Genomic DNA, 19,777 nt, shown 5'->3' on the forward strand with positions numbered 1-19,777 from the left:
CTCCCCCCTGCTACGTCACTGAAAGGATGCAGTGTCTAATATTTCAGACCACTGGTCTGCTGTATCTGCTCAAGTACGTAAGTATAATTCAAGGGGGACCCAAATATCCTTAGGTCGAGAGTGCAAGGGCATTAGCTCCGAAAAAGGCAGCAAGTTGTTCCTGGCAGTACGTAACACTTGAGCCAGTCAGATGCAAGTGGCAATGCATGGTGGACCAATCTCAACGCAAGCCTGTGCTTGACAAGTAATGCCCAAAAGCATTAATATTCCGATCGCACCTGATATCCTCTTTCATCTCACTGGGAGCAGAGCACATCCCCCAGCGATAAGGTCAGAAATTCCATTGTGTCTGGTCCACCACCTCTAACCATATGGGGCAAAACCAGCATCGCCATCTCCAGAGTTAACCTAGTCCAGTTGCGGAGCACATGTCTGAAACCCAGGCCACCTCAGTGCATGCATGTGACCTTCCACACTCACTCCACAGCCCCCATCCATGGGGGATCATAGGGGTCTGACTCTGCCACTATACTCACAGGTCTGGGATTTCAGGTAGGAGCAGCTGCCGCCCAAGCAAACACTCTCCAACAAGCATGGACTCCACTCCACACAGGTGCCACTGTCTCAAGACCAGGTTCTCTGACTGCTCATCTTTCATTATTCTATAGGAGAAAGACAGGTGATTTCCTTACAGCACTGGAACTGCTCAGGAGATAATTGTTTGTATTTTCAGGAACCATCTTTAAGTTATTGTATCAGGCAGTGAATGTGCAGGATATCTGAAGCACTGCGGTGGGTGACCAGAGTACCCTGAAAGTACCGCCTGATACACAAACTTCACTTTGCAGTCGGTTTTGTAGAACTACAGTCTAACACAGTAGTACTTCAAAACGTACTACAAAATGTTATTTACAAACCTCCCTTTTGTAGTTTACTCCTTTTTGATATTACTAACTTACAGGAGTCCCTACCTCCATTTTGTTCTATGGGAGAGTATTGCAGTACCAGAGGTCGGCCATGTGTGGTGCTGGAGTTTCTAGACATATCATTTGCTAGAAAACTAGATATTCTTTTCATAAGCAAGAATGCGCCTGAGATGGTTAGAACTAAGGACAGCAGTGAATTGTCCTCAGGACCTATCACGAAAACCACTGAAGATTTAATACTTTCAATTTAAGGAGCTCATGGAGAAAAGGTCAGGTTTGATCTGCTAAATTTCTCAAGGTCATTTTGGGAATACCATGGCTTCAAAACACAACACAGAAATTGATTGAGCTACAAGTCAACTTAGATTGCCTTCACAGTTTTACAAGGAGAATTGTTGGAAACAAGCAGTACAAGCAACTCATTTTCTGTGCTGCCAAAAAACTGAGGAATTTATTCCCAAGTGTTATGAGGACTTTTCTGACGTGTTCAATAAAGTCAGAGCAGCTACTCGAACCCCACCAGCCTTTTGATTGTTGAACTGATTTGCAGCCTGGTTCATAAATATCATGCAGTTGTATTTCTGCATTGATCGAGAAAGAAAATTCCCATCTGCGTAAATACCTAGACGAAATGTTGGAGATAAGTTTCATCTGGCCCACTCACTTCCCGACCTTCTCACTGTTGCTCTTTGTACCCAAAAAAGGGTGTGACCTCTGAAAATGTATTGACTATAGGGCTTTAAACAGAGTCACAGTAAAGAATCTTTACCCGTTAACTCCGACCTCCACCTTTTTGGACCAAGTTCAGACTGCTACAATTTACATCAAATTGTATCTCCGTGGAGTCTACCACCTTGGATGAGTCCATGACGGTGACGGGTCGAAGACTGATTTTCAAACAAAATTTAAGGTTTCTTTAGTACCTCGTCATGCCTGTCAATCTGTGCAACACGTCCACAGCCCTCAAGTACTTTTTAAATGAAGTACTATGCAAATTCTTGGATCTGTGTGTGGTTGCCTACACAGATGATATTTTGATCTATTCTACCTCCTATGCAGAACACATCAACCACATCAGTGTCATTCAACAGACGTTGCACGAGAATCAACCGTATGCAAAATTAGAATATTTCACATTTCATGTACAAAGAGTAGAACTTTTAAGTTACATAATTTCTCCAGCAGGAATTCAAATGGATACCAACAAGGTAGAGTCAATAGAAAACTGTAAATTGCTTCACAATGTTAAAGAGGTGCAAAGTTTCTTGAGCTACACAAATTTTTATCGGAGGCTTAATGATCACATTTTCCACCTTGGTCACCCCTACCACACGATTGTTAGAAATGGGAGTAAAAGTGTATATGGGGAGAAGAAGCTGAACAAGCATTCCGCCAGCTAAAAGACAACCCTGTGAACACCCTGGTTTCAATTCATCCAGATATCATACAAACTTTTTAAGTTGAAGCAGATGCTTCTCAAGTAGCTGTTGGGGGGATCTTATCACAAAGAGATACCAAGACAGGGGAATTATACAGAGTAACATACTTTCCTCACAAACTGAAACCGGCAGAAACAAATTACTCAGCAGCCAATCGTGAACTGCTGCCTATCAAACGGGGCATTCGAGGAGTGGAGACACAAATCCTCTCATAGAGGCTTCACACTGTTACCATCTCAACTAATTATAGAAATGGACAGTTATTTACATCTGCTCAAGCTCTAGCAGCTTACAACTATGCTGGACAAAGTTCTTCAGCAATTACAATTTTGCAATATACTTTAAAACAGGTCGAAAGAACAGCAAATCAGACATCTTTGCTAGATATGGTTATGTAGCTACACAACTCACACACAAACTTCCTCTGATGGTTCCACAAGGGAAGATCTTGGAGAGCCTGATTCTAGCACCAGATTTCCTCACACAATTACGAGCTGTACAAGAGAGTCAAGAAGAAGACACACTAATACATCATTTCACAGTGCACAAGTTAGACAAAATAGAAAATCTGAGTTATGTAGATGGCCCCTTGTATCTCCCCACTACACAGTTGCAAATAGAAGTTCTAGAGTGGTGTAATTTACGTATTAGGGCAGGCCATCCAGGGGAGAAGAAAACTATTCACTTGCTACAAGTACATTTTGTTAGGCATTTATCAACATGGAGGCCAAGAGATATGTACAGAATTGCATGATTTGGTTCAAGGAAAAGGTTCCCATCAACCTCCAGCTGGTTTGGTAAATACAATTCCAGTCCCACATAAACAATGGCACACTGTGTTGTTGGATTTAGTGTTTGAACTACCAAAATCAGCAAGATAGGTAAATTACGGTAATAGTTACAGTGGACCATATAATTAAAATAGCACATTTTACCCCTTTAAAAGCTCTACCAACATCCTAGAAATTACAAGATCTGCACCTACATGGTCTGCCATCAGTCTTAATTTCAGATCGTGATTCGCAATTTGTTTCCAAATTCTGGAATTTCTCTCTATGAGCTTATGGAAATGGATGTGAGATTATCCTCCAGTCACCATTCGCAGACTGATGGGCAGAATGAAAGGCTGAATCAATGCATGGAACAGTACATACAATGTTATTTACTTCAGTCAAAACACCAGTGGGCAGAGTCATTGTGGGCAGCTGAATTTGCCTCCAATAATGCTGTTAAAATGTCATCAGGGTACTCACCCTTCCATAATAATTATGGTTACCACCCACAATTGATTGATGTACTCTGGTATCTGCTGTGCAGGATTTCCTAGCTCAACTAACCCTTATACAGAAATCAGCACAACACAATTTTACTCACAGCAAAACAACATACCAAGTTTTATGCAGACAAACATCAACAGCTTATACCAGAGTTACAAGTGGACCAGTTGATGTATCACCTAAATGCCATGTTCATAGCAACCATGGAGGGATACTACTTCTGGAGAAGACTCGAGAGTTCGCAACCAGGAATTCCTGCTTGCTCCCACAGGATCAACCAAGTCAGGTCAGTGTTAATTGATCAAGCTTTATTTCCTTTATGGAGATCCTTGCACAACTAAAATGTGAGTGGAAAAAAATAAAACATAAATTCTAAATTCATGAGATCAGATATTCTCCTAGCAAAACAACACCCTATGGGGCATATTATCAAGGACCGGTGTTAAAATTATTGCCGTTTTATCGGCAGGAAACTGCAGATAAAACAGCGATAATGGGCTTGATAATATGCTCTTGTTAATTCCCATAGAAGCCCAGGTTCTGATGTTAACATGGGTTTCTATGGGAATTAACAAGGGCATGTTATCAAGCCCATTATCGCAGTTTTATCTGCAGTTTCCTGCTGATAAAACTGCGATAATTTTAACACCGGTCCTTGATAATATGCCCCTTAGTTTTTTTGAAATAGTGAAATAATCTATTTGCAGTCTTCTAGAGGGAATGCTAGCTATTCCAAGGAAAAATGTGAGAAGTCCTCCACTTTTTGGGAAGATAAAATGGAAAAGATAAAACTCCTTCAAGACTCCCCACAATGGCCCAAGAGGGATTTGGAAACTCCCTGTTGAAACAATTCTGAAGCTACATCTAGCCCCCGTCAAAGAAGCCAAGCATGCAATGCCTCCACTAGCAACTGGCTCAAGAATGTCTCCCTAGTTCTGATCTTACTGAATGTCTCCCCATTGAGGAAAGAGTAATCTACTGTGCAAACTACCCTTCACAACCCACAGATCACTTCACTCTGGAACCCCAGACTATCGTGCCCAGGAACTGACCACCATTGGTGGCCAATGAAACTGAGGAGCTTTGACACTCTCTCTCTATAAATTCAAACCATCAAGAAAACAAAAACGCCTTAGCAACAATCTCTAGGAATACCCTCTGGATGTGAAGCTGTATTCCACCAGCCATCAGGACAACCCATCCATATGATGCCTCCAAAAAAGAGGTAAAGATCCTCCTTAGCATAGGTTTTAGGCTGGAAGCGCAAGTTTCCATGAAAAATCCCTGTGCAGCACACTTGCGATGAATGAAATGTTAGGAGAAATAAATACTCCTACTTAACGCCTTTCTCTTCCCTTTAGGCAAAGTAGCGCAAAGCAATGCAACTAGCTATTAATGTTACTTTAAAGGCAACTTTCCAACACAAAAAATGTTTTACACTGGAAAGTAAATACTTTATCAAGACTTTGTGCTGCTTTGTGTTTTTTTGTGTAACTTGTCTCTTTACCTACAGGCTGGAAAAAACATATTATGATAAATATCTCCTTTCTACTGATCACTTTTTCTCTCAAAAAAATATCAGAAGATGGAAAAGCCAGTTCCCAAATTTCTTTTAAAATTTTCGTCTGCGACAGGGTATGCGCACCATTCGCTCTCGCTTGCGAAAGAAATTGTATACAGCAAGGGCTTGCAGCCCACCCATTGCTTAACATTTTAGGGATTATTTGTCACTCTTATTTGCTGTCATTTAATTGGCCAGAGCATGCTGGCTTCACTTCCCCTTCTTTCGGCTGGAGCATGGACCAAATGGATCAAATGCAGATTGCTTCAGCTCGGTTGCTGTCCTTCTGCTGATCGCGCTGTGAGGGTACTACTTTTATTTTCAGTTCTCCCCTGTTATCCTTGTTCAACTACTTGCCATTTGTAGCTATGCTTACCTGTGCGACACACGCTTCAGTGTTTACTGTGACCACAGATGTTATCTGCTTTTATTGTAACAACAGATGTTATCTGCTTCCAAATGTATTTTCACTAAGACATGGACATGAGTGCAATTGCTTTCTTTATGTGATAGGATTGTTTGCTTTTTCACGCATGGGGAGATTAACTGATCTATTCAAACCCACAAGGGTGTTGTCCTGAGACGTAACAAGCATTGGCAAAGCCAATAGGTCCTGCCACGGAGACTATTGGGGCTGCCCTTGCCTTTTGTTCATGCTGTACAGCATGGGGAGTGCCAGCTTTGGCAATGATTTGTAGCCATACTGTATGGCAGTGTGACTGCTGTGTGGCATGGCTAAAAATAATAATAAATAAAAGGACTATGATGCCTCCAAGGCTAATGCACTTTTGTGCATTAGCCCTGGGGGTGTCATAGCGCTTTTAAAAACTATATTTAGCCACACTACAAAGCACCTGCGCTGCTGTGAAGCATGGCTTCAAAATATTGCCAAAGCTGGCTTTGCCGATGTGCCAATGCTTGTTAAAACTGAGGCTGTAACGATGCTCTATGACTAGCCTTTCGCCTTGGCTGCAGGCTCTGGCAGCAACCACTGTGGCATCAGAACTCAACCGTAATTTAATATTACAGTTGAGCAGGTGAGGTTGTATTCGTTACAGGTGACGTCACAACTCCACTGCAATTAAAGGCGTGATTCTATGCACAGATTGCAGGCTCCCATATGTTACATAAAGCTTGTCTACTGACTGTAGACTGTTTACCTACCGTCAATCGTTTGTCTTAGCACGCATCACATAACACCATTATCTTATTACAGGAGTCCATGTTTTTCTACTCATTGCACGTGCCAGTGGCAGGAGGGGTGCTGTCAAGTCTGGCTCTGCGAAATCATCACATTCATACCAGCCCTTCACGGAAGCCATTTTCTTTTACCCAACAGGTTTCCACGAATGGTGCTGGTGAAAGCTGCAATTAACTCGATGTGACGTAGTCTCTGACGGTTACGAGATGGCTCTGGAAAAAGCATCACTTCCCGTAGAGAGGCTGCAAACACGGTCAAGCATTAACCCTGGCAGCTGGCTCTGCCCATGGGTTCGGTGCCAAGCGATGCCCGGCCGCCCGGATTAATTAGTTCCTGGTAGCAATATATGGCAGAGAAACCCCGCAGCGTCTAATATTATAATCTGTTGCTGGAAACTTGAGAATCAAGGTAAAGCCGCTTGAGCGAGAAACACATACTATAATCATTATTTTCCAATTCAGGACAGGACTGAACTTCTGGTATTTATTCTTATTTATTTTAGATGTATTGCCTCGCCTGGACGTTTTGGCCCGAGGTTTGGAGAACTTGCATACAAACAAACACTCGAGATTTTTAGGAGATTGCAACGGTTCGTTGAACAGAAACCTCATTATTTAAGGGGACGCCAGTCAAAACCCACCACCATTTATCACACAAACACCACTGAAGAGGTGATTAATAAGGATATTGTCAATCATTACAAGCACACATAAAAAAGAGAACCTAAATGTAGTTGTGTTCAAGTAATAAACTTGTAAGCACAAGGGAAGCAGATAAATAGTAGCTGTCAATATTTAAAAAAGACCGACAGATGGTTTAAACAATAACCAATTTCCCACTGGATCCCCCTCCTCTGAGGTGGACCATAAACTGTCCAAGACTGAAAGAGTCAACGTTTCAACCCCACCGAAGTTTTCTGGGTCATCATCAGGGCCTGTGAATGTTATATGTTGCATCTCTGTTAAGAGTAAGGCAAAGGGAAGTAAGACTTCAGATATATCATAATGAGTTGTTGGTGTTTATGTGCAACAATGAAGTGCCGCTTTCCTGTGTATTCATTGTAAGAAGACAGAGTAAAAACTTGAGGAGTTAGAGACCTAAGCACCAGAAACTGCTATGACACTCTAAAGAAATACATTTTGTCCAGAGAAAGTGACAAGGTCGCTAAATGAGTTGCCCAGAACTTGGGGAAACATGCACCAAACAAAGGGGTGCGTCATGATTAATTAAGGTACTTCTGGAAGTAGTGCTACTAATATTCAGATTGGCAACCACTCTATAATTGCTGGGTGACGTGCCCTTTGAGGAATCACATATGCATGATATTAGCACTATAATTCAGGCATGGCGCTGTTTCAGTGAAGTGGCTTGCCAGTTCACTTGGAGTCAGCGGAATATGCAGTAGTATGAACTAGGAGATTGGCAACAGTGCCAGCGCCCCTGAGAAACAGATCAGTGAAACTGACCTTTATTTAACTGATAGAGTTAAAAACATCAGGTGAAAAAACACTTACAAAGTAGAAAAGGCATGCCTAGCGCGATAGTTAGAGTCCTCTGGAAAGCAAAGGCGGTGTAAACTCCAGTGACCTGAAAAGAGGGCATAAAAGAAATAGTAGAAACACTCTAATTGAGTAAAACTTAGAAAGAAACTGCCTTAGGAAGCTAAATAAACTTGAGTGTGAGTAGGTCTCCCTTGGATGGAACCAGGCTTGTTTCTGGGTTTGAGTAAATAGCCTTTTTGGATAAACACTTTATAAAAGTCTGTTGATCAGGATATCCGGGTCTTTTAAAAAAATAGCTTTTATATAAGCAGTTATGTCTTAGTCTGAGAAACTGACCCAGAAGCAGGTTGTGCCTAAGACTGCGTGGATGCTGGCTTGAGTAAGCGAGTGTTGGATTTCTTTCAGTAGGTCTTCTGAAAATAGTTGTATGTAGTGTAACATGGTCACATTTAATTGTAGAGTCAAATAGATAACCTGGTTATCATTGTATAAATGGGATTGGATATCAGAGGGGAGAGCATTCAACCAATTACAAACCACTATTCGTCAATTTCTCCCCCATTCAGATAAGAAAGAGGTGATGAATATAAGGAGAATGATGTTCAGTGTAAAGGAGTTCTATGAGTCACAAATGTATTTTTTCTCACAGTCATCTCAATGAATTCTGGCTAAGTAAGGAGCACAGCTAACCCCCATCGCTACACCTTCTATTTGTAGATAATATAGGGGCAGATTCACAGATCGAATCTGAGACAAAAATCCTAAACTACTTTTGGTATTCACAGAAGGCGTTTAGTAGTAGTAAAGTTAGGATTTTGTGTTAAATAAGTATTTTGTCTTGAATTAGGATTTGATCTTAAGTTAGGATTTTGTTTTAAGACCAAAATTTAAGACAACATTCTAATTTAAGACAAAATCCTAACTTAAGCCATGCACTACTAGACAAGTTTTTTGTCACCAGAGCTCTACACCTTACTTAGACATACAACTACCACATGATACCTCTCTACTAAAAACAGGCCAATACAAATAAATAATACTTGTATTTAGACCTATGCGTAATGTGTTAGATCCACCAATCTCAAATTTTAACACCTAATCCTCCACCTTGTACCATTTTCAAGTTCCACGACTTCTAGTTCAAGTTCAAGTTCGGGCATTTGTATAGCGCACTGCTCACCCAGAGGGTCTCAAGGCGCTTGGGGAAGGGGTTCATTATTCTTCTACCTCATAGGCCCACATACGAGCCTTCTCTACCCAATGCTTACTTCACAAATTTGCAAAAAATATAAGTGCAGGCACCCCAAAATATCTTAGGCGAATACTGCCTGCTTCCCTTCAATCAAACCCTCAGGATATTGCAGCATAGATTTGCGAATTTTGCGGCACAAAAATGAAATTTTACGGCATTATTGCAGCACTCTATTTTACTTGTAATCATTCCTTTTCAGCCTTAAATCAATGGAATTTGTTTTAGCAGAGTATTCCACTTTCAAATAGGAATGTTTAAAGTTTCTCCAGCTTATATCCTCACCTCATGGAAGGAGGAGGTCGTATTTCTCCCTGGGATGTTCTAGTGCCGATGTATGCACCCCTGCCAAGCACTGCTGGATCCCGGATTCGTGTGGCATGATACCTCCTCCTCAAGCACCCTAGGTGCAGGATCGTAGTGGGTGGAGAAATTTGTGGTAGTGGAGTATGTTTTCCACAGTCACGTAGACGTAGGCAAAGATGAATCTTATACAAATATTACTTATCGACGGTCTGACCAGAAATCACAACTCTGTCCCAGTCGTCACAAGGAATGCATAATGACATCTCTGAAAGGAAACTCACACACAAAAAGATATCTTAATTTTCAGTAAAATAGCTGAGAAATGACTGCTTGATGGCAGTTTTGCCGCCCCTCATGGTGGTCTGCTGGGTCTTTTTCCAGGTCCTAGGGGGGCAGATATCACCCTGATCCCATTACTACATGTATGTGAGATGATGTCATCCACATTATGAGGGAGGATCCCTGCTCTTTTGCAGACGCTACCGCTACAAACAAACATTTCCCTGTTCTCTTATCAGAAAATAACTAGTAAACAAGTTGTAAAACAAAATTTGAAAAAACTTGTTGTGTCTGGCTGCTGAGAGCTTTAGCTGACTGCCAGAGGTCATGTCAACACCACACACAGCGTTTATTATATAATTTGCAGAGATGGGCTTTGGGAGAGCCCCCTTCAGCCATTGGCTTGTTTTGGCGGGTCCTCCCTTCAGTCAATAGTTTGATCATGTGTTGATACCAGTCCATGGGATTGTGCATATGTCTTTCTTTTTTAAGACACATTTAACATATGTAAATAGGCTCAGAGTAGTCCACTGATACAGGCGCATGAATCTTTGATAGAGTATCCTAGCTCCTTAGCAAGGTGGGGCATTGCGGGGGAGTGTGTCGAGGGCAGCTTCACCGCGGATGGCCGGTCGTCTATCTCCGCTACTCTCACTGCAAGTATATGTGGCAGCTATCTCGAGCGGCATTTTGCCATGAGAGTAATGAGGTTGTGCAGTGATAGTAATGAAAACGTCAATATAAGATGGCCTCAATTTTCCATATAGTTCTAGAGGACCCCAGACCAATTCAGAGCACCCCTCTCTCAGGTACACGTACAGCCTCGCGGGCACACGCATCCACTTGCGCTGTTTGCCCTGCACTGCACCAACTCTCAGGCACATGCGCATTCTCACGTTGCACACACTGCTCAGTGCAGTCCATGGTCGATTTTTGCACATAGCATTGAAACTTTGCTAGGGTGGGCAGGAAGCACCACTGTAGTGACACAGGTAAATCGCACCTTTTCACTCTACTGATTATCAAAATCATGATATAATGCCACCACCGCACTCATGCTACTTAACTCCAGGTGAAATCAGCAGCCTTACACCTCCTGAGGGTAACGCTTTGGGCACCTCTCCTGGTCTAAGCAGACAGGAACCCATGAGACAGGCCTAGGGAATATATGAAGTTACAATGCATACATTTACAACGCAGGCACTTACAATGAAGTTTTTTGTTTTTTAAAAATATTTTATTGAATTTTAAGGCACAGAATTGCATCATCAAACAACTCCCCGTTCCCAAAAGAGCATACACAATGCAAAATGATAACATTTCAATGTACGAACCCCTCTTTGTAGTATACACAGCCAGTTAGCCAACAACCCGACAGTGGGCAGGCGGCGGTCGTCGCAAACCTATAGGACTAAGCAACCCAATGCAACAGATTGCCCTGTCAACCCCCTCCTCGTGTCCCCAGAAGGGAGTACAACTTGCCCACACCTGGGCGTGGGGTCTGGATCCACTAGGGCACCTCCCAATCCCTGCAGACGCCTGTCCTAAAATCTCAAAGATCTCTAAAGCTCCCCCCTGGTACCTCAGCTTGGCAGCCAATGTCAGAACACACTCCCCTGCGCCGGCCTAGCGTGACCACTCCAATGTTAGTTCACAACCATACCCTCCGGAACATGGGGCTCATCTCGTGTCATCGCAGCGTTCCGCCTCCACCCTGCCATTACACATATCCCAAGTATCTAATCTGATCCGTGGTCCACATGAGCGGGAACTCCATGTCAAATTTCTGAGTTACCGGAGTGAGGGGGAAGGCCAGCGACTTAGCCCAGACAGGGCACCATAGTGCACCACTTCTCTGAGCATCGACGATAGATTCGTTTCCGGGTCACGAACATACAGCAAGGTATTGTCTGCGTACATAGAGACTACTATCCTATGTGCAGGGAAGCCTATCCCCTCGTTAGCATGGTACTCCCGAAGTGCACACGCCAACGGCATTGCCACCAGTTTATAAAGCAAGGGGGACAGCGGGCATCCCTGTCTGGTCCCCCTATTGATGGGGAAGGAGTCGGTGACCAGATCTCCTAGTCGTACCCTGGCCTTCGGTTTGTTGTACAGAGGTCCTATCATTTGCAGGAAGGGCAATCCCAGCCCCATCCGTGCCAGCACTAGCCGCATAAATGGCCACTCCACAAAATCAAAGGCCTTCTCCATGTGGAAGAACACAGAAATCGCCGCCTTCGTGCCCTGTTTGACATGCTGCATGGTGCCAAGTACCATAGGAATATTGTAAGTAAGGTTCCTGCTAGGAATAAATCCAGCATGTTCGGGAGCGACAAGCTGTGGGGCCAAGAGCGCCAGTCGGTTTGCCAACACCTTGGCAAATAGTTTGGTGTCCACGTTCAGGAGGGAAAGAGGCCTATATGAGCTGCACTCCTCAGGCGGCTTTCCAGGCTTAAGTATAGTGACCATTAGCGCCTCCCTCATTGGACATCCTTGCTTTGAATCACAGACCGTCTGTACTTTGTTGAATCCTACCAAATGACCCCTAACACCGGTCAACAGACCAATATGGAAAGGAAACACATTGACCCTCTTTTGACCACTGAAATATACCTGAATCCTTGCTCTGTAAGCATTGTAAAAAAATGTGAATTGTATATAAGTGCATAAAATATGAATTGTATATAATTGCTACTGGAATGTAAATATTGTCACAAATTTACACCAGGAAACCGTCACAAAAATGGCATTACCACCGATAGCACGTCAATGTCTCACACCGACCTTTCCGCCTCACAACTAGCACCCCATCACCGCCCCCAATGTAAACCATTGGACCATACCCTAGACCCTCACAACGTTCCAAAATGGCCACTGCCATCCCCCTCGACACTGCTCGCCCAGTCCCCTCCTCAGTTTCGATGCCTAGAATCCAAAATGGCGCGCCTCAACCACAGGTTTTAACCGGAACCTCTGCTCCATTTGTTGTTCCTAGCTATTGTGCTTAACCAGGAAGATTGACCACAGCGTCGACTCCCGAAGAGACTCAATTGAGGTAAGCCCCTCTCCCACTCCCAGTCCCACCCGCCTCGACCATCGCACAGGCAAGACGTTTTTAATCTTAATAATTCCCTTTTCCCCTCAGCTCCATAAGGAACCACACCGCGATCCTATGCCGCAGCCCCCTGGGCTTGATCGTGAACCCTAGCGTATGCCACGTAGACCATCTGTCACCACCAGGACACGCAGGTAACCAAAACCACCTCCCCCTTTATTCTCCAGCACACCTGCCCTGTCGGTGCCCTCCACTGACCACAATTAGTCCAACCGTTATCCTCTTACTTGACCTTTTTGGAGAAGTTACCAGCGCCCGACTCCGAGGCCTTGGACACGCGTTACTCCTCTCTGAGCTACGTTAAGGTTAGCGTGAAGGATACACCTACTGTCATGGCATGAAAAAAAAAAATCACCACGCTATCTTCCATGCGTCACTTAACCAATACCGCCCGACTGTCACCTTCACAATTTTTGTCAGTAAAACTGCCTGCTGTAGTCATTCTTGCCATTGCGCCTTACTCCACCTGCACCCTTGTATCACCTCTCTGTCACATTAAGGACTAGTGTAATTACATCCGCACCATGCCAATGCCGGACCGTCCAGACTCGACCACCCGCATCACTCTGAAGCTTGACCGCTTAGAATCCACCCCTGCCGGATCCGTGATTACCTATTTTACACAACCTCTCTGAAGTCACTATACCTGTGATTTCGAATCGCGTCAGTCACAAGCTGGACACAGGTACCACCTCCTTGTTTGACCGCCCGGACTTCCCTCATCTCTCTTTGTGTTACCAAAACTAGTAGAGATGGAAGCGCCAGTCATCCGCCGCCGTAAGCACACTTTTGTCACCTCACGGCACAACAACTTTACCAATGAGTCCGTAATAAGGTGTCTTTTCTCACCGAATATTGTTGACATGCTGGTACTTGTACTATATGTGATTCATATGAGTCACTACCCTTTCTTTCTCCCCTTATCTCAAAAGGCGACATTTTTAAACAACCAGGCAATCATTAAATAGTCATGATGATGATCCCGCTAATATAGGAGCATGGGATCGAAACGTCGACTTTCACAAACAGTGCTGCAAATTTACCATTGTGTTTATGTATTGTAGTTTCTGTCGTTTTGAGCTTGCTGTACTATGTATTGAGATGCAAGCCATGTTTTGCTCCAAAGTTATTGCCCTCAAAACCACTTTATTTTCCACCTTTTCTCCATTTTCTTTCCCTCACACTGGGTACAGGACTGTGCCGTCTTGTAATTGTTTGTGTTTCTATTTTTCATATTCTATACATTGACCAAATAAATATTCCATGTCCCGCTGGACATAGGAAGTAAACTTATAGCACTCATCGTAGTCTATAAATAACTTGTTTGAATATCCTCTCGAAGCTTAGGACCTACCGGGTCCCCTTGTTTGCTTAACTGAGTCCCTCATTGAGTGTGGCAGGCAGCCGTCCACACAGATGTCGTCAAATAACGTCGACAAGTGCGGGAGCAATTGGTCTTGGAACACCTTAAAAAAGCCAACTGTAAGTCCATTGGTGCCCGGCGGACTGCCCGACCGCATACCCGCAAGGGCTTCGACAATTTCATCCCACTCAATATGCTGCATCAGGAATTCCCTATGCGTGTTGGTAAGTGTGGGTAGCGCTATGTGTTCTAGGTAGTCTAGGATTTCATTGTCAAGGTCCCCGCTCTTCGATAGGTCAGTGTAGTAGCTTCGAAACCTCTAAGCTATGTCCACCTCCTCGGTAAGGGTCTCGCCTCTCTCCGACCTAACCTCTGTGACCTGTGGCGTGCCCCTTCTCTCCCTCAACACTCTCGCCAAAACAGAACTCGGCCTATCACCCTCCCCATAAGTGCGAGCTGTAGCATACTTTCCCATATGTTTGACCTCTCTGTCAGCCTTCTCGTGATATTCTGTCAGCAAGGTTTGAATGTCCTCGTCAACCGCTATTGTCATGGGCAGCCCTTTGGCGCTCCTCCAAACTCGCCAATTGCCGTTCCAACTCTGTCAGCCGCCATCTAATCGACTTGAGGACCCCCTAGTGCTTAGACATGGCAATGACCCGAATGTAAACCTTAAATGCCTCCCAAACTTACTGGAAGCTGTCAACAGACCCTACGTTAGTCTCGTAAAAAACCTCTATTGCTTCTGCGAGTTCCCCTCTAAATACAGGGTCAAGGAGCGAGTAGGGCAGGAATCGCCACGTAAACGGTTGGATCGTTTTCTTAGGGGTCGCCACTACCAAGAGTATTGGTGAATGATCAGATAGGGTATGCGGTAAGACCCTACAGTCACGTATCTGTCCCAGCAGTGAGGAAGACGCTAGCCAATAATCTATTCGGGTGTGAATGTTGTGATAGGCTGAATAGTGTGTATAACCCCCCTGTGCAGCATGTCGCACTCTCCACACATCATCCAAATCGGAGCTGGTGAGTACGCTATGAAGCATTTGCGCGGCAGCATAGGGCCTACGGGCCGGGCCTGCAGATCTGTCCAGGGCCGGGTCAAGCACCAGGTTGAAATCCCCACCCCATAGGAACCGGGCAGGGGAGAAATCACCAGTCCTTGCTGCAAGTGATTTGTAAAAATCAGGGGAATCAAAGTTCGGGCCGTACACATTTACCAGAATTAGGTGCAACCCCATACCCTTGCATCTCGAGATTACAAATCGACCTTTAGAGTCAGCACTCAATAGGTCTAACGTTAACTTCGATCTAGGGTTGACCCAAGTTAGTACGCCCCTAGCATGCAACGTAAAGCCCGCTAAGGCAATGTTCCCCTCCAATCCTCTGCTATGTAGCATCCTGCTCGATTGTGGCAGGTGAGTCTCCTGTAGGAGCGCCACATCAACCTGATGCCTCTGTAAATAACCCAGTACCTTTCACAGCTTTCGGTGATCATTAAGACCTCTAACGTTCCATGTGAGCACCCTAATCGAGTCTACCGGTCTAGGCCTCTCTGGTTCAGCCGTACTCGCCATTGTCAGCTAATCTGAATGTCCTGCGTGTGTACACAATGAGTGAAACTGCGCTCTGGTGCAAGCTCAAAAAAGCCAAAACTGTACCCCCCAAGCACCAAGCATCCGATCTGAACACCCAGACACCTCCACCCCCCTCCCACAGCAGGCCGCCCCCAACCTGGCCTTGCAGAAACCCCCCCCACCCTCCCTCCCCACCACCGATTCTCAAACAATAAGACCCCCTGAATGTCAAAAAAGTGCATTGCACACCAGGGCCAAGGTTGCCTCACTCCCAACCAGTGTTGTAAACACACAAAAACACTGAATGCACTCCTCCATCCCGCAATTGCGCTGGATCTCATGCATCGTTTTTAAATTAAAAATTAAGCATTCTCAACCGTAAATTCAAGTTCACTGAGCATAACCGCTTGTGCCTGAGCTCCCCCCATGCAAACCTGGACCCCCAGACAGCAGGCACCGACAGGCAGCGCACATTACCATACGTGAGAACTTTGCTTAGGGCCACATGCGCGTGTTCAAGTAGAATACTCCCTCAGTAGGTCGCTCGGGCGGGCTGCATTGTCACCCAATCCCTCAAACAATCTTCTCCAGCCCCAAACCCATCAGCACCAAGCATAACAATGATAAAGTCTCGGAGTCCCAAGTCTCACCGCATTCCTCGCAACAGGACCACTGCAGTCGTCAGGCAGCAGACCAAGAACGCATAGCTACTCCTGTTCATCTAGCTGGCTGCTTAGCTCCTCGCCGTCTGTCGGTCCGTTCGGGTTCTTGCGACGTTCTCTCGCCCATCCCTTCAGCGCCTGCTGCAGGGCCTTCGGAACAGTGAACAGGTGGGACTGCCCTTGCCAATTGACTCGCAGTTTTGCGGGGTACAACATTGAGTAGTCCAGTCCCATATCTCTCAGCTACCGTTTGAATGGAGCAAAATGTTTGCGGGCTTCCTGTACTCTTGCTGTGAAGTCCGGGTATCGCAAGATCTCTGAGCCCTCAAACTGCAGTGTCTTCTTGTCCCGGGCTAGGCGCAACCCGCATCTCTGTCTCTGTAGTTGAGCAGCTTGGCGATGATGGGGCGCGGCGGAGCTCCAGGTCGCGGACGAGGGCCCAGCGAGCGATGCGCCCACTCCACAACGAACATCGGAGAGAAGACACCCTCCCCAAGCAGAGCCACCAGCAGCATTTCAACGAACAACTCCATGTTGCCCGTTTGAATCGTTTCCGGAAGGCCTGTAATACGCAAATTACAGCGTCGTGACCGGGCCTCCAAGTACTCCGTTTTATCTTGTAAAACCTGCATGAGTCGCCCGAGTGTCTTGTGGCCAGAGTCCAGCTCCGTATGAGCCTCTTCCACCTCGGTGAGCCGTCACTCAAACATGTCGAGTCTTTCCGCATGCTTATCAATACTCTCCGCCATTCTGTCCATTCTATAGGTGAGGGCATCTATTTTCGAGCCTAAGGACGTCATACTGTTCTGAAGGCCTTTTTCCATAGCAAGAAGTAGGGTACGTAAGTCCGGGCTCACCTCGGCTTCCTCACCAGGCTTCTTGCCAGCTCTGTCCTCACGATGCGTCCTGCGACTTCGAGCACCTTTGAGCAAAGGATAGCTTGCTTTGCGTCTTGTCTCCTCGTCCCATGGTGTCCGGGGACCTCGTCGCGGCAGATGCCCGCAAGTCGAATGCGCCACGAGCAAAAGATCCGAAGTCCACTGTCAGCGGCCACAGGCTAGACGGGCACCGACGTCCTCAAGAAAAACTGCAGAGTCCAGCGCTGGTCCCGCAGTGTGCCCACACTGCCCGACTCCTCCACCACCTGCCTGCTACGGGCAAAGCCGGTGTGCCGCCCGCCTCAAGGACCACGTGGTATTGCAATCCGCCACTCGAGGCGGACTGCCGCACACTGTTGCTCCTGGTCGGGCTACCCCCTACAGCGCTGTCCGCCTCCAGCTGCCAAGACACTCCCAGGGACCACACCCCGCTTCAGTCCGGCCTCAACTACCACCACCAAGGAGCAGAGGGGGGGGCCAGCAGTTGTCCTCGCACTTGCTTGTGTCGCAGTTTCACGACTCAAAGTCCCCTCAGAACAATGTTGTCTTGCAGCCTCACTCCGCCCCTTAGCAGGCCCAACTGTCTGTTCTCGGGCTGATATAGAGCGTGCCTCCTCCGCTGACTGACCAGATCAATCTCCGACGATGCCTGCCTCTAGGCGCAACTCACTGCACCAGGGACAGCGCTGTTACAGCCTGTATGGGGCTCTAGGACCACTTCGCCTCCCGGGTCACGGCTCTCACCCCTGCAGGCTCCTCCGCGTCAGCCGTGCCGTACTCCCCGCAGTCACCGCCTCACTCAGCGGATCCTCGCCTCTGTCACGGGGGCGTCTTCTCATACTCTGCAGCGCCACCACCGCAGGGGGGGGTCTCCCGGTCCCCGCACTTCCTCCGTCCGGCCTCTGGGTTACTCCGCCCGCTCCTCCCGAGTCGGCCGGCGAGACGCCGGCGCCGCACGCACAGCGATGCAGGCCGGCTCACAGAGGAACGCAAGCTCGTGGCTGTGAGGCCCACAATCCCGCCGCACCACTGCAAATGATATCTCCAGGCTCCGGGACCCCAGCAGGAGGCGCCAGCCCTCCATAAGCAGCTACGGTCCACTTACCCAGGGGGAGCTGCGGTGACAGTTTTCAGCGGACCAATGCAGGATAATGATGTATTATATGCTGAACCGAACGGAGCTTAAGGCTTAGCCAGCCATCTTGGTTGGTTGGCAAGCTCCGTCCCCCCTACAACGCAGTTTTTACATCGCAACATCCACTACAACACATTCCATTACATCGCATAACACTCTCATTTTAAAAAACTACCTTTAAAACGCAATCCATTACATCACATTATACCTTTACAACGCATACCATTACATTGCATTTAAGGTAAGTATTGGATAGTATAAGGGTAAAAATTACTATTCTAACTCCAGGGGGTGCAACAGTAGGGTAAGTTTTGGATAGTGTAGGGGTAAAAATTACTATTCTAACTCTAGGGGGTGCAACAGTAGGGTAAGTGTTGGATAGTGTAGGGGTAAAAATTACTATTCTAACTCCAGGGGGTGCAACAGTAGGGTAAGTGTTGGATAGTGTAGGGGTAAATAATACTATTCTAACTCTAGGGGGTGCAACAGTAGGGTAAGTGTTGGATAACGTAGGGGTTAAAAACTACTATTCTAACTCTAATGGTATGCGTTGTAATGTATGCTTTGTAATGCCTGCGTTATAGTGACATGCGATGTAGTGTCATGCGTTGTAATGGTGTGCGTTGTAATGCCTGCGTTGTAGTGTCATGCATTGTAAAGGATGTTGCGATGTAATGCCTGCATTGTAAGTGTAGTGCGATGTAATGGTTGCGTTGTAAAGGTTGTTTCCCAGCCTGGGTCATAGTGCACACGCATGATCTGTTCCCTCATGGCCAAAAATCCTTACCAAGGATTCAGATATCACCGCAGTTGGGGCCCTCAGGGCAAGGGTGCACGTTTGTCACCAGGCAATGGGTTTTTCCATCCCAAAGAGTGCATGCAGGATCCTGAGAGCAGAGTTGGCAGCCATATTTGAATAGTGAACTCTGATCCGGGGACCCCTAGAAGCAAAGCGTTCATGTTTCCTCTGTTTGCTGCTGAAGCCTGCATGAATTCAAGCAGCGGCTGACATGTCAGTGTTCACAAGGCCAGCACAGTGGTAGCGCAAAGACCTTTTGTTATTTTGAATGCTGGATGTGTGTCCTGTACCCTGACTATTCTTCGACAGAGAGCGGGAGAGAAACTGAACCGTGAAGCAAAAGGAAAGCATATAGAACAATTATGAAGAGAGGAAACCAGGCCACTTTGAAAACGACACTTGGGGTAAAGCAGGCAAGGAATAGGATTGGGAACAGGGCCACAAAAGAGAAAACATATTTACCAGGAACTGAGTGCAGAAGAGAGCCAGAGAAAATAGGTTGATT

Source organism: Lissotriton vulgaris, chromosome 3_2, assembly GCF_964263255.1.
Source record: "Lissotriton vulgaris chromosome 3_2, aLisVul1.2, whole genome shotgun sequence".
Lineage (NCBI taxonomy): Eukaryota > Metazoa > Chordata > Amphibia > Caudata > Salamandridae > Lissotriton > Lissotriton vulgaris.